At 45.9% G+C, this 12,827-nt stretch overlaps 1 protein-coding gene across 1 annotated transcript in view; it reads right to left on the reverse strand.

Moving 5' to 3' along the window:
- The window catches only part of CAMK1D (calcium/calmodulin dependent protein kinase ID), a 366,147-nt gene that overhangs the window by 64,292 nt on the left and 289,028 nt on the right, over positions 1-12,827 (reverse strand).

Genomic DNA, 12,827 nt, shown 5'->3' on the forward strand with positions numbered 1-12,827 from the left:
CAGATCTGCCTCAGTTAGAGTCTGAGTCTAGTTCCCCCACTCAGATCTGCCTCAGTTAGAGTCTGAGTCCAGTTCCCCCACCACGATCTGCCTCAGTTAGAGTCTGAGTCCCTGGCTCACACTTGCACCCGCATCAACCTTCATGCATTCTTCCCCTGCTTTCTTATCAATGGCTCAGCACATAATGGCTCCTTGCCACTATAGTTTTATAAGAGACCTTTGCCAGATTTCTTACTTTGATTATTCTGAAAGCACACTTACTTTTCAACAATTTTTAAACTATTTTTAGCAAAAAAGAACAGGCGACATTTAAATACCACGAGCTTAAAAGGGTGAAAAGAGGAATAAAACTGCACTGTTCTGGGCCAGACCAGATTCCAGAACAGCTTCTCTGACTGGGGCTGTGATGGTTAATTTTATGCAGCTCGACTGAGCCAAAATGGCAAGATATTTGGTCAAATATAATTCTGAGTGGGTGTGTCTGTGAGGGTTGTGTTTTTTTTTTCAGATGAGATTAACACTTAAATTGGGAGCCAGAGTAGGGCAGATCTGATCTCCCCAATAAAGGCGGGCTTCGTCTAATCAGTTGAAGGCCTGAACAAAAAAGACTGTCCCTCCCTGAATAAAAGGGTATTTTTCCTGCTTGACTGCTTTAGAGATGGGACATGTGCTTTTTCTTGCCACTGGAAGTGAAACAAGGGCTCCTCTTAGACCTTGAGCCGGCTTGTTTTCACACTGGAACTTGCACCATCAGCTCCCTGGGCCTCCAGCTGGCCAACCGCAGGTCTTGGGACCTGTCATTTCCATGACCAGGGGAGTCACTTCCTTATTCTAAGCTTCTTCCCATCTCTATTTATCCATATCCAGAATCCTATTGGTTCTGGTTCCCCAGAGAACCCTAACACAGGGGTTTTCAGCTTCTAGGGTTCCATTAACCCCAAGATTAACGGCATCCACTGTGGTATCAGAAGAGTGAATGCCTGGTCTCTAAAATATAGGGAGCTTTTAGCTAAACACCCCCTTTCACTGATGAGGAAAATGACACTCTGATGTGGTGTGGCTCGCCCACGGTCACGGTTACAAGCAGCACAGCTCCTTGGCACTGCCTCAAGCTGTTTCCTGCAAAATGATCCTTTTCTCAGTAACGCCAGTCACGATTGTAGAAAGGAAAATAGAGGGTAGAAGTAACAACGTGGGAAGAGAAGAGGAACGAAGAAGAGGAGAAGTGACAGGCGAGGGAAGCAGGAAAGGCGTTTTCAGTAGCTACCTGTCTATTCAGAGATCCCCTTAAACATTCTCCTGTAATGGGAATGAAAATGTACAGTACAGAAAATTCACATTTATAAATGATTCACCTACTGCTCCGGCTTCCCCCTCAACTTCTGCCAACCTTTTCTAAAATGTGTGAGCTTCAAGTGGACAGATCTGAGATTCGGTAACTTACGTTTGTAAGTTTCACAGGTAAGTAGACTTCAGGCCAAATAATAAACATATCTTTGATGATGAAAACACCACCAAGCCAATTATAAGCCTAAGATGTTGTCTAAGTATCAAAGGGGCCCTGGGTCATATTTTCAACAAAGTTACTGCTCTAGATTCCTGGTTTTCTGGGAGAAAGTTCTCAAGAGTTTCATGCATTTGGAAAAACAAAACAAAAGCAAAAATCCATATTCAGCAACACTTTAAAAACTCACAATAAATGACCTCTTCAATGCTATCAGAATTATTTATTTTTCTCATTCTCTTTAGCATACCCTGCTTCTAGCATTCGTGTGTGTGTGTTTAAGTTTACTTGAAAATAACTAGCTCAGCGCCTATAGCTCAACCGGCTAAGGCGCCAGCCACATACACCTAAGGTGGCGGGTTCGAATCCCCAGCCCAGACCCGCCAAACAACAATGACGGCTGCAACCAAAAAATAGCCGGGCGTTGTGGCTGGCGCCTGTGGTCCCAGCTACTTGGGAGGCAGAGGCAAGAGACTCGCTTGAGCCCAGGAGTTGGAGGTTGCTGTGAGCTGTAATGCCACGGCACTCTACCCAGGGGGAGAGCTTGAGGCTCTGTCTTAAAAAAAAACCAAAAACAAACAGAAAAAAAAACTATAAGCCTTGGTCAATCTGGGTCTAACAGAGCAGGGCCTGTTCCATGAGGGACACCAGGTAGACATTCTCATGGTCCCGTGAGTGACATGGGCTCCTAGCAGTGTGGCTGCTAAACCTGATCACTGCCCACGAAGAACAAATTTATTTAGCCATAAAAAGGAATGAGGTACCAATACATGCTGCTATATTGCAAACATACTGAAAACATTATGCTAAGGGAAGAAACCAGACACCAAAGGCCACATATTGTCTGATACCATTGATATGAAAAGTCCAGAACAGTCTTTAGAGAGAGAAAGTAGAACAGTGGCTGCCGGAGGCTGGAAGGAAGGAGAGCTGGGGCGTGGCTGCTAATGAGCATAGAGGGTTTCTGACATGATAGAAAGGTTCCAGAATTATATGGTGGTGATGATTGTACAATCTTCAGACATACTATAAAGCCCCGAGTTACTTTACACCTTCAAGGGTGAATTTTTGTGTTATGTGAATTAAACCTAATTAAAAAAAATTTTTTTTAAATTTTTTCAGTAGTGACAGAGTGATAGTTTATGAGAGGATAGAAAAGCTTCCAATACGGGGGAAGAAGTCCAAAGAGGCTGCTGCCTAATTTTTTTCTTGAAGTACCCTCTTATTTTAGACAAATTATTTCATCAACAGGATGAGAAATAGGCTACATGAAGGCATATTCTTATCCCAGTCTTAGAAACAGCTCAGTTTTTGCCTTGACCATTTCACAAATGACGTTTTCCTGTCTCAGTCCCTCATTCCATCTCCTCCATATGGGTTGTCCTTTTTTCTGGGGACACACGTTGGATCTCTTCTTTCCTTTCTCAGCAGCCCTCCTCCTCTACCACCCGCTGTCCTGCACTAATCCTTCCTTACCTAAACAGTCCTCTCTCCGACTTGGGTTCTCCTCTTAAGAAATAAAGTAGAAGAACTATCAAACATAGAGCCCTTTGTCAGATGTGGTATTCTTAGACGGCCTTGGGGAATAACCCATTTAACAAAAGAAGCTGGAGTCATTCTCTTTGGAAATAGCTTTTACTAAGTTACATCTCCTAAGGTCTTACAAAATTGTGACCTCAAATGACTCTTCAATGGCACCTCACTTACTCAGATTATTCCTAACGGTAAATCCCTCCAGCTAAGAACTTAATTGAGCTGAAACCTCAATGAACGTGATTTGCTTCAAAATACACAGACATAATTTTTAAAAGAGAGTGTGCTAGGGCAGTGCCTGTGGCTCAAGGAGTAGGGTGCCAGCCCCATACGCCAGAGGTGGTGGGTTCAAACCCAGCCCTGGCCTAAATAAATAAATAAATAAATAAATAAAAGAGAGTGTGCTATTAGGGTAATGAAAATGTTCTACAGGTGGATTAGGGTAACGGCTGCGTAACCTGGTAAATTTAATTAGAATCATTGAAGTGTACACTCAAAATGAGGGAGTTTTATGGTATATAAATCATATCTCCATAAAGTTGTTCGGAAAACAAAACAAAAAATAAAGCATGGGATAGGTGGGGGTGAAGCAGGTGGAACAGAGAGCAAGCAAGATGGACCATGGAGGGGGGTGGAGGGAGAGTAATTGGTGGGACCACACCTACGGTGCATCTTACAAGGGTACACGTGAAATTTACTAGGTGTAGAATATAAATGTCTTAACACAATAACTAAGAAAATGCTGTGAAGGCTATGTTGACCAGTTTGATGAAAGCATTTCACATTGTATGTAAAAACAGCACATTGTACCCCATGATTGCATTAATGTACACAGCTATGGTTTAACAACAACAACAAAAAGATGGACCATGAGTTGACCACAGTGGGAACAGGTAGTGCAGGGCACTGGATGCTGTTGAGTGCTGCTGTCTCCCTTGGGACATCCTAGGTGCTGGGAGTGTTGGCTGTGGATGGCTCTTAGCTGAACCCCTTTCAAGGTATCCCTTTTAGCACAAAAGAGCCACTTGCCCAAGGTTATGCTTCTCTCCCTAGGGACAGCCAACACCCAGACAATGAGAGGCTATAAAGGTCCCCCCTCTCCCATTGTCCTAAAGGCAGGAGAAATCCTTAAAGAGCCATTTCAGCCCAACTCCTCCCTCCACTGGGTCATTCCTCCTTCACTCCCCAGAAGATGCTGACCCTGGTGACTCCAGGCAGAAAACCACCTGTACCTTAAGCCAAGTAGAAGGCTCGTTACAAATTCCCTCTACATTTGTAAATGTTGAACATTTTCATAAAAAATAAGAAAAACAGATAGTTTCCTAAATGCAAGTACCACAAACTCTAGGAAAAATGTATCTGATGTTTTACAGACTCTGTAACCAACGGCAAGTTTGCTGTTTAATGGTAGAAAGAGGTAAAACAAAGCAGGCCAAGAGGGAGCCCTCTCTGCCCCTGACTCTAAGAGTCAGGAAGCTGGCTGGACACTGTCAGTGCTTTCTTGGCTCTTTGTGAGGATGGGAGGTGTCTTTACCCACCTACGCAGGTGTATCTGTTGAACTTAGGTCTCTCACGTTAGGACAGGGAGCGTCTTTACCCATCTGTGCAAATGTATCTGTTGAACTTAGGTCTCTCACGTTAGGACGGGGAGCGTCTTTACCCATCTGTGCAAATGTATCTGTTGAACTTAGGTCTCTCATGTTAGGACGGGGAGCGTCTTTACCCATCTGTGCAGATGCATCTGTTGAACTTAGGTCTCTACTCAACCTGGCTGCCTGCCATTGTTCCAAGAACGTGTGGTCCCTGCTATGCACGAAGGAAGGAATACAAGGAAATCTGGAGAGTACTGAGACTCCCAGAGAGGCAGTGAGATGCCAGAAGAGTCTGTAGCCACACGTGACTTTAGAATCCATTTGTTTCCTACATTTAATATGCTTGTACCCTCTGCTAGAAAGCCTGCGAGCAGGAGGAGAATAATATTTGGGTGGTTAAATTTATTTTCTCTATACATGTACATGTATTTATCTGGTTTCCACTTTTTGCCTTCACAAGGTGATTAAATTATGTAGAGTCACTGATATGGCAGCACTTCAGAGTGCATTCCAGGCTGTTCCATCCAAAGGATCATCTGGAAAATTCCCTTCCTTTTGAGTCCAGGATGCAATAATCATCTGAAATTACCTTGCTTAAAAAGAAAAAAAAAGCCTAATTCAAATTAGAAATCTCTGATTATCTTATGATTATTAACTCCCAATGGTCCATTAGATGAATGCTTTAGAGAGATGAATTATTGATTTTGTAATGGCAGATCCAACTCACTACCCAGTACTACAGAGTGTGTTGTCCTATGCACAAAACAGATCTCTCCACAAGAGGCAAAGCCCTCCAAACTCTTGGAATTTGCTCCAGAATGGCCTTGGCTTACCTATTTGTGCTTGTTCAGTCTTCAGGTTCTTCAGGAACTGCCTAGCCAGCTCCATCAGTCCATCCTCCCTATCCTTCTGGCTCCATCTCCTGGTTTTGGATCTCATCTCTAGTTCCTGGGGTGGCACCTCCATGAAATGATCATGGACTCCCAAAGTGAGGTTCTCTCCTGCCTGCCCTTCCACAACCCAGACCAGAGCGCCAGGGAGTGCTCCTAAATGGAGGGCTGAGGACGGGCTCTGGGGAGGTGTTGGACACAGGCAGTAAGGTACACAGAAGAAAGGCAGAAAGATTAGATCCCAGATGATGGGATAAAATAGCACACAGGACCACTCTGTTACCATCTAGGGTACGATGTAATAGTTTCACAAGTTAGGGAACACATCCGGCATAAATAATACCACCTTTCAACTCATGACTTTTTTAAATCTTTGACTTTCCCAAAACATTTGTGCGGCCATATGAATTTGACTTAATGTCTCGCAGGCAAGCTGTTCCTGGCCTTATTTTAAGGATAAGGCAACCAGGTTACAAGAAGGATAAAGATTTGGTCGGTGAGTAGCTGAGCTGAAACAGAGGCACTGAGGGAGCACCATGCAATCAGAAGTCTTTTAAATTTTCTGATTACAAATAGCACATGCTCAGTACAGACAGTATGAAATGTAAAACTTTAAAATATCACTCAATATCAAATGCCACCATCCAAGGGCACTCACACTTAATATTTTGCCTTTATCCTCTCCATCCTTTTTCTAAATTACATTGAGATCAAATTACATATGTGCACATGGGTTCGCACAAACACACTTGCGAGGCCTGACAATTATATTCGTGAACTCATCCTAGAAAAAGTGCTACATACCTCATTGCTGAATAACACTATGGTCACCTTCAAAATACTCCCCTCGGGAAGCTGTGCAAAGTGATTTTGGAACTTTTATTCTAGAATGGCCAGCAGAGTTGTTGTATTACAAAGTATGACAATTAAGTTCATGAACACATCCTAGATAGTGCATTGAAAGGTGGACTAGGAGCTGGCGTCGGTGCATAGCTTCCCAGGGGAGTACCTCCAGGGTGACCCAGAGACATTCAGCAATGAGGTATGTAGCACATTTTCTAGTATGAGTTCGTGAACTTAATTGTCTGGCCTCGTAGACTAGTGGCAAAATAATGGAGGCGTGGAAACAGCCAAGAGGCTGCAGCCATAGGCCAGCAGAAAGATGAGTCAAGTCCAATCAGGCAAGGAGCAACAGCGGGGGAAAGGGAACACCCTAGGAAGGAGAGTTGTCAGAACTCAGGGGGTGACAGGACACCTCAGAGGGTGACGTGTGTGCATCCTGCCCTCCTGCCCCGGTGACTCAGGCTGTGCAGACCCAGGTCCTCCCAACAGCTGCATCGAGAGGATTTTGTCAGTGGAGGGATACTGGCTGTTGTCCTGGGCCACAAGCTAGAATGTATCAACCTTGCAGCAACCCATGGTCAGGCGTCTCCATGGGAGCAGAAAATGAAAGACATGGAGACAATAAAAGAAGGGACCCCGAGAGTCATCGATTGTGGGTGAGTAGGAACCGGGACCACATTGCTGATCCGTTTGTCCCTGAGGCTGACGCTGAGTTCTGCTCAGGCCAGTTCCTGGTGGGTGTCTCTCACGTGCACCCAAAGGGATCTTGACTAAATGAAAACATCTGCAGCTGCGGCATGGGCCCCAGGGGAGTTGGGGCTACAGATCAAGAATAGGAGGCGATGCCTGGGGGAAGGAGAGGACAAAATGTGCAAGCAGATCATGTGGATGTGCATTCAGCAGGTGTTTAAATGTCAGCATATGAAACTGATTTTCATGACCATTTTTCATGTATTCTTTGTTTGGTTTTGAATTGAAATATTTTTCAAAATTGTAAAATACAAATCCTTAGGTAGGAAGTCCCAAGGCAAGCTTTAATAACATAAATTGCTCTGTGCGTCTAAAAATGAGTTGCTTCAAAATCAAGTCAGTTGTTGGTATTACCTTTACCGGAACTTGGAAGTTAAAGGAATAAACAGAGTTATTCAGCTTAACATGATGATGATGTTTATCTACTGAACCGTCGAGAGACCTGAGTCTCTGGGGTTGAGGTCACGGGTGGCATGTGCTCTTTTTGTACTGTTCCTTGGGGACATACAGGGGAAGGTGATGTGGCAGGACAGAGGTCAGGCAGGCAGGGCTGGGCTCTAACAGAGAGGAAGAGAAGGTGAGTGGGGTGGAGAGGCGAACAATGAGACCACAGGGGACACCTGTGGGCTGCTTACAGCGACCAACAGAGGCTCTGCAGAAGTCCTGGCATTTGGCGCCGTGATAAAAATCTCTGGAACAAATAAGAACACACTTGGGGGCTTGCTGCAGATCTGGCTGCCCCCTCTGGCAGCAGGGAATTCCAGCCAGTGCCAAGTCTCAACAAGAGAAACCCATGGCATTCGTCGGTTCGGCGCGGCTTTCAAATCCCTCACTGTGCCCTCAGTGGAATTTCAATCAAAACCAGCTTATCCTTTTTTTTCCCTTGCAACCTGAGCATGGTGCCAGCTATCTCTCCACCCTGCAGCAGTGGGGTATCTGGAGGATGGGGAGGGTGCAGCTTTTTAATTTCTTATTTCTTTAAAAAAATTTAAAAGAACGATGCTGACTACACTGCTCCATAATTCTTTGGGGATTAGAACCCGCCAGGCTGCCAGCCCCACCTCTCAGCCTGCAGCTTCCAGCTACAAGGTCACAGCAGGGCGTTCGACATGGAGTTTGGCAACCTGGACTACATGGTACAGAGAGAGGGCTGGGGTCACCTAAGGTTGAGAGTGGCCAGCTCCTTCCAGGGAGACAGGCATCTGTGGACACTGTCCCTTGACTGAGAGGCTAGGTGCTGGAGCCAATGCCTTGCTCCTATACTTCTTACTCCCTGCCCTGGAATAAGATACCTTCCTCTTCAGAACACACATCTGTGAAATGGGCACAATTGCACTAATCTCACAGGATCAGAAGGAGACCAAACTGGACCTGTGAGGAACAGGGCAGGCACTGGACAAACACTGGCCATCACTGTTACTGTTGCTATGATATTATTCTCAGTCACTTCAAGCTAGGCTAATTCTTGGAATCCCATCTCCAATTCACAGATGGGATGGAGAAAACTATTACTGATTTACTCAGTGTCTCCTGAGTGCCTGTTTTGGGGCAGGCACTCTGCTGGGTGTGGGGAGAGACGCACCCCAATGCCCAGATCCCAGGAGACAGCAGGCCTAAGAGGCAGCTTGAGAGGACACAGACAGCACAGAACGAGGAAGTAAATTTACTGTAAGTAAGAAAAATAAAGCTAAGGAAAAGAAGGAGTCTGAGACAGGGAGTAGGGAAAGGTTAGGACAGAAAGCCAGGCCAGGGAGTTCTCTATACTTGGAGGACAGGTACCTTGCAGCTCACAAACACAGCTCTAAGATCTTCCTAGCAGTCAAGGCAAAGAGGTTTGCGTCTATAATTTAACACAAACTCTCGCTCGGAGTAAGCAGAGGAGATCTAGAATTTAACCCACCACTTGGGTCTTGATTCACAGTGTCTTGGAGACACTTAAGACCCAATCAGTCACCTTATCTTTAAATCTCCAGCTTTTTAAAAACTATTAAATAACTTTTTAAAAAGAAGCAGACATACAATGACTGTATACATAACAGTATGTATGGCTTTTGAAATTATGATACAATGAACGTCTATTTTCAATTCTTTGGCCAAGGAAGAGAGTTTGGTTCAGGAACCATAGAATCTATTGAGCCAAAGAGCTCAAAGAAATACTGACATACACAATCGTCTGAAACAGACAAACTGGATCGGGGTATATGGCATAAGATAAATAAAATTTGCTGAGTGAACAGCCACTGGGTGGCATTTTAATTTTGATGTTTCTAGAACATTAGCTGGTGTTATAAGTCTTGTCTGGCTGCATGCACTGCAGAATGGCTCGCCCTGAATGTCACTGAGGATGGGTGAAGTGGGCCTGCGTTCTGATTCTTGCCGAGTCGGATGGAAGGCAAACCAATTAAGGCAGCTCTGCTCTTTGCCATGAAGGGCTGAGCACTTCCTACTGGGCTTCTAGTCCCAGCCAACTGGTCTCCAAAGCCAGCAGCCTGGGAGATCACCTACGATTCCCCACGCAGCATTAATTCAGGTTTTAAATCCTGCCAGTTTTTACTCTTAACGCATTTCTAATTTCTCCTTTCATCTTCCTCTCCACCACTGTTGAGGTGGCTCCGTCGTCTCCCTCAGCTGCCTGGATGGCTTTCCAGCTGCACTCTGCCTGGTCCTGCCCAGACTTCCCTCCTCACTGCTGTGCAGCAGAGGCTCAGAAATGAGGCCAATGAACCTGACCCGGGAAACAGCAGCTGCCCCGTAAGAATAGGAAGATAAACTGCCACTGTGTGCCACTGGAGGCTGAGGGTCCTGCAGGGACGTCACACTGCAGTAACACTTTAAGTAACTGCTATATGCTCCATACATCTGCTGTATTAATACATCATCTTAGCCGACCCTCAGAACCGACCCTCAGCCTGTCTCTGAGTACTGACGATAATGGCACTATTATCACCTCTATTCAACAGGGAGGAAGCTGAGAATGGAGGGGTCAAGTCTAGGTGACCGTGCTGATGCCAGCACCACCACCCTCACGGCTGCCGTCAATGTCCTTATCTGGCAACGAGTTTAGCTCCTCACTTGCTGTCACGCTCGCCAACACGTTGCTCCCTCACCCCTGGACACTTCAGTATGCACGGAGATTACGCTGCTCTCGTCTGACTCTCGGGTCTTTGAATGGTTTGCCCTTCACTTGACATCCACTCAGGCTCCTGGTCACAACCCAGCACCCCTCCATATCTCACCAGCAGGCATCCTCCTTTCTGATCTGCACCTGACATCTTGCCAGCCACTCCTTCCAGGACTCAGATCCCCAGAATCCTTCAGCCCCCTGGGGATCTCCACTTCAACTTTTCCAAATATGACCTCTTCCCTGTCCTCTGCCAGCCCAATGCTGCCTCTTGTTTCCTGAACTGGCTTTAATTCTGAGCCAGTCACTGTCACTGCTGCTTTCCAGGCAGCTGACCTCCCATCTCCCTGTCTTATTTTCTTGGCAAAGCTGTGCCCTGGTTAGATCCACCTCACCTGTCCTGTGCAGCTGAACGTGAGGTGCTCTTCCCCTAAAATCTACTACCTGGATTCCCTCGGCCCCTTTATATCTCTCAGCAGTTACGTGCTATAGAGGTTAACCCAGCCACTCCCTCCTGGAATCCCTGACCTCTCTACACCACTTAATTCTTCTCTGCAATACTCAGCACCTGCTGACGCACTACCAAATTTACTTACTATGTTTATCGGCACTGTCCGTCTCCCCCTTCCCCATAGAGCTGAGCTTTTACTGTGCTGTGTAACCTAGAACAGCTCCTGTAACATACACATATAAGACCCAATGAATAAAAAACACACACGAAAAAAGCAATATACAGGAACACCCTGTCCTGTGCTTCAAAGCTCCCATCATTCCAGGGAATGTATGATTCCCAGGCACAGAGACACAAAGGCACAAGGAATGGCATCCAGCCGAATGTTCACAACTTCAAGGATAATGCCAATGACTTTTCAGTTTTTTCATGTGTTGGAGTGTATTTTTAAAGCACTACTGCTGAGGATTGCCTTCAGCACTAGGATCTCTGTTGGACTTTCCCAAGACAGACCACCTACCCCAAGGGTGAGCAAAGGCAGAAACACACACTATGCACAGCCCAAATGCCAAACACCAGCAGCACCTCAACAGGATCCCTGACTTTGGTGGTGACAGCATGCAGCACTGTCTTATGAAAAAGGTGGGGTGAACAACAGTGAATGCAGCTTGAAGGGCAGTCAGAGACACTGATTTGCCTCTGCTCACGCAGTCGTCCACGGCACACACCCATCACCTCTCTATAATGAATGAAGAAGCCAAGTCTCAGACTCCGTCTCATTATCACACCAATAATCAGACTGGACCACTCCTCCCACACGCAGTGGCTCGGCCTATGGTTTCTCGACGTGATGCTGGCGGGCCACTTAAGACACTGTTACCTGATACGTACTATCTCAGTCCTGCGGCGGCCAGTTACTCTCAGATAGGGCTCTGCTGATGAACTAAAATCATGAAATCGGAGGCTTGTACAACTCATGGCCCAGGGATCTGTGTGTGCAGTCAAGTGGGCTCACCACACACACAGGGCCGTCCCTGCAAGATGTTACACCAAACGGGTAGCCAGAAGACAAGCTGTATTTCCTTAAATCTTTAATTGCATTAAACAACAATGCAGATCTGCCATATTGATTAAGGCAAAGCTGAGTGGGATGAATTTGGAATTGCAACTCAGGGCTACAGGGGCAGTGTCTCTGCCTCACTCACAGGGAGACATGGGACACACTTTCATGATAAATTGGCTGTTATCTATTTAGAAATTGGAGGCATTCGAAAAATTGTCTGGCTCTTAGGTGCATCCTATGATATACAGCGACACACCAGAATCTGCCTCTGTACATAATCAAATAAAAAACCAAACCTCACTGCCTTGATGTCGGTAGCTGTGCTCAAGGTTGTGATGTTTCGAAGAACTACCAGGATATAGAAGGTGGGTGTTCTATCATCTCAGTTGTGGACACGGTGCCCTTGCATGTTTTTCTTTTTCTTTCCTTTTTTTTGAGACAGAGTCTTAAGCTGTGGCTCTGGGTAGAGTGCCGTGGCATCACAGCACACAGCAACCTCCAACTCCTGGGCTCAAGCGAGTCTCTTGCCTCTGCCTCCCAAGTAGCTGGGGCTACAGGCGCCTGCCACAATGCCCAGCTATTTTTTTATTATAGTTGTCATTGTTGTTTGGCAGGCCCAGGCTGCATTCGAACCCGTGAGCTCTGGTGTATATGGCTGGTGCCTTAGCTGCTTGAGCTATAGGCACCAACCTGCATGTTTTTCTTATCACCCCAACACTTAAGATTGCTGTCTCAGTCATGATGGAGCAGGGTACATGTTACTCATAACTCCTGCCTAGGCTGTCACAGGCTCTGGTGGTCAGAATGCTACTCGAAGCAAGATAATAAGAAGTACCATATGTAAGCACAGACCAGCGATACCTGCTTTGTCCTCAACAGTCACCAAACCTCAGATCATGAATCTGTTCTGACGTTTTCAGCCATAACCATGAATCTGTTCTGATGGTTTTTAGTCATAACCTCCGAAACATTTCTGGATTTGAAAGGGGTTATTTAAAAAAATCTTCAGGCTCGGCGCCTATAGCTCAACCGGCTAAGGCGCCAGCCATGTACACCTAAGGTGGCGGGTTCGAATCCCCA

The sequence above is a fragment of the Otolemur garnettii genome, unplaced genomic scaffold (assembly GCF_000181295.1).
Source record: "Otolemur garnettii isolate 467f Iridium unplaced genomic scaffold, OtoGar3 scaffold00019, whole genome shotgun sequence".
Lineage (NCBI taxonomy): Eukaryota > Metazoa > Chordata > Mammalia > Primates > Galagidae > Otolemur > Otolemur garnettii.